We start from the raw sequence: 3,735 nt of genomic DNA on the forward strand, positions 1-3,735 counted from the left end.
CCGGGATCCATAAGCTATCAGGTCTAGATGTGTGAGTTATCATGACATTGACACAAAATCTACCGAAAGAATATTTCATCAACCCCCCTCCCCCTCGTTGCCAAAGTTACTAGGACGGGGTGCATAAGTTATGAGGTCTGCTATGTGTGAGTTATCATGCTATTCACACAATAGTTCGTCAACTCCCCTTCCCCCTTCGGTCGCCAAAGTTATCAGGGCGGGGGTACATAAGTTATCAGGTCTGCAATGTGTGAGTTACCATGCTATTCACAGAAAAGTTATCGAGGGATATTTGATCAACTCCCCTCGGCCGCTGAAGATACCAGGACCTTCGTGCATAAATTATCAGCTATGCGATGTGTGAGTTACCATGCTATTCATACAAAAAAGTTATCGAGTGTATGTTTACATTAGGGTTTTTTGGATCAGAAAAGCTACTACGATATTTGTACATAAGCTATCAGGTTTGTGGTGCGTATAATTATCGGGTTCATTACAGAGAATTTGCCAAGGAATGACAAACCAGAAAAAGACCGTTGTTCAAATTCTATAGGATGAAACATTTATTTCTCTAGAAAAACTTCATCAATACAACAAAAAGAGACAAGTGGAGTACAAAACACGTTGCATCGGTCCTTTTAAAAACTTGGAGCAAATGGTTGTCTCCTCGTTAAAGGCGTTGTGGTCTTTCTTTCTCGCTCTCATTTACTAAGGTAGAAATACCAGTTAATCTGGATTTGAAAACTTGTAGCAAATGGTTTTGTATGGTGAATAAAAACAAAAAATGATACAAGACATGAGAGGAAAAAAACAAAGATATGCTTGTCAGTGCAGTAGAAAGATAAGGTCAAATTGTTAAACTTGATGTACAAAACAACAATAGCAAAGTAGCTCAGTTGGTCAGCAAGATGCTCCTATAGCTACAGCGACCAGGGATTTTAATTAACATATATCGTCTCGTTTATATATCTACATTAGTGCAAAAAATAATTGAAAAATTAAATACGCATCGAGATATTTCCCACGTGCTCGCTCAGGAGCTATAAAGTGAAGGAAAGCAGCTTGGGCACACTATCTCTTTGAGCGGTTTGGCACTCTGACTCGATCTTGTCTCTTCGACTAGCTTGCCGCCGGCAGCATAAGATTCGCCTTTTCTTCTTCTTGTTCCGTGCTCTGCTGTCCATCGCGAAACGGGAATAATGGCGGCGAAGCCTTCGCAGGACGCGCCGCTCCAGCTCCACACCATGGAAGTGGATCAGCCCATCGCCACCGTCAACCGCCTCCTCGCCGTCCTCCACGTGGCGCTCGCCGCCGCGGCCATCGCCCACCGCGGCGCCCATGTGATGCTGGCGGCCGACCTGGTGCTCCTCTTCCTGTGGGCGCTGTCCCAGGCGCCCATGTGGCGCCCCGTCTCCCGCGCCGCCTTCCCGTCCCGGCTCTCGCGCGCAGCCCTCCCGGCCGTGGACGTGATGGTGGTGACCGCCGACCCGGACAAGGAGCCCGCGGCGAAGGTGATGAACACGGTGGTCTCCGCCATGGCGCTCAACTACCCGGGCGGGCGGCTGAGCGTGTACCTCTCCGACGACGCGGGGTCGCCGCGGACCCTGCTCGCGGCCAGGAAGGCCTACGCCTTTGCCAGGGCCTGGGTGCCCTTCTGCAGGAAGTACGGCGTGCGGTGCCCGTGCCCCGACAGGTTCTTCGCCGGCGACGACCAGCTCGATCTGGACGGCCACCACCGCCAAGAACTCGACGACGACAGGCTAAGAATCAAGGTGCGTAGATGATTGATTTGGCAGTAAGAATTCCATGTATGTAGTAGTACTATAAAATGAATTACCGGATCATTTTTCACTAGTTTTGTTTGGGTAGCTCTAGGCAACTTCAAAACATGGTATACTTGTCGACATCAGAGACTATTTGGCTGAATGAGCGTTGCATTTGTCCTCGTTGTCCACGGTCAGCAGTCTAAACTTTTAAAATAACCTGACGTGCATGTATTGTACACCCACCAGTCCTGAGTCCTGACTGCTCCGCGTCTACACTTCCCAGTAGTAGTACTATTACAAACTTAGAGTACCATTGGCTAACCCATCATCGATTGCGCGCTGAGTTTTTTTTTTTTGGCGGGACATCGCACTGATTTATTAGCTGTAACTTTATGTCATCATGTGCTTAATAACCTCGTGTGAATAATGACCTATACCACGAAAATACAAAGGTGAACATGGGTGCGCGCGCACCCACGTGAATAGTGAATTCATAAAAAATACTAGAATTTTTTAAAAATTCTGAAATTTCGCGGTATGAACCTTAGTCGATCATTCTACTTATGTGTGAAGTTTCATGATGTACTGACACCCATGGTATTCTTAGTGAAGAAAATACAAATGCAACTATACTATTTATTAAACAGTGTTTTTTAATATAGCTTCGATTTTGTCATTTTTGCCCAGATTACCATGGATGTGATTTCTTCGTGAAACTTCATATGCGAGTATACCGGTTGATTATGTATATTAAAAAATAAATTCAGATTTTTGTTGATTTTCTAGCATTTATTTCCAAATTTACTATTCATAAAGGGTGCGCATGCATCCATGTTCACCAAATCCGTGTCCCCTATACCATGCGGTTTTTTTTAAACCCACCACGCAGTTAAATTTAGTACTACCTCGTGTGAATAATGACCTATACCATGCAGTTAAATTTATTTGATTGCTCCCGCTAAAAAAATATTACTCTGTATTGGATTGCACGAGTATATTACTTAAATATGGATTAGTTTGCTTGAAACTTTAGTTCATTGTCTAGTTTTGAAACTAGCAAAACATGTGTGTGACCCCACGCCACACCACATGTAGCATGAATCCACACAATAGATAACCGACACGTCTCTCACCTAGCATGAAGGCCAGTAGCTAGACGTTGTAAGCACGGAAGCCATTGGCCCACATGTCACTGACCCAAAGACACCTGCTAGCGTGTTGGCCCTATCATTTTGTGTCTCAAAGTCAACAATCAGAGGAATACAAAGCATAATATAGGCATATAGCTAGCAGGACCATCTTGACACATGGTACAGAACAAAGGAACAGAGAGGCAAAGTGGGATTCCATAGAATATGAATAGTGGTTGAGGAGAGGAACCAAATCAGAGCCAATTCTAAGAAATTCGACATCGTTATTCCCGTGCAACAAATGCTACACATCGGAAAAGAAATTGTGAAAATAGATACTGTGAGAATCCTTTGAAAATCATGTAAACTCAATTAGGCCTGAAATTGGACACTGGCATACCGTATGCTCCCGCGTGACCAAGTCAGCATGATGTTTCAGTTTGGATTTTCATTTTTCTTTACTAGTTTTCATTGGTATTCTTCTTTTTTATTTTTATTTTATTTTTCACGTCCTTCTTTTATTTCATTTTTTGTTTTCCCTTTTTTATTTGAAATTGTGGACATGTTTTTACAAAATCATGAGCATTTAAAAAAATCTTGATCATTTTTATTAAAAATTAGTGAAAATGTAAATTTGTGAATACTTTGTAAAATTTATATTTTTCGCCGATATAGTTTTTTGTAGCCAGGCGTTGCTGGGACTTTTCCAATCAGTTTTCTTAGGGCATCTCCAATGCTGACCCTCAAACCGTTCATAATCGTTCGGACCCTGCGGCCCGGACGTGTTATCCATACAACATGGTCCTGCATCGGTCCGAACGCGTTTTTTCTCGTAAACC

The 3,735-nt window shown here is 43.5% G+C and overlaps 1 pseudogene; it reads left to right on the forward strand.

Moving 5' to 3' along the window:
* Positions 1-1,094: 1,094 nt before the first annotated feature.
* The window catches only part of LOC119274936, a 7,966-nt pseudogene continuing 5,325 nt past the window's right edge, over positions 1,095-3,735 (forward strand).

The sequence above is a fragment of the Triticum dicoccoides genome, chromosome 3B (assembly GCF_002162155.2).
Source record: "Triticum dicoccoides isolate Atlit2015 ecotype Zavitan chromosome 3B, WEW_v2.0, whole genome shotgun sequence".
NCBI lineage: Eukaryota > Viridiplantae > Streptophyta > Magnoliopsida > Poales > Poaceae > Triticum > Triticum dicoccoides.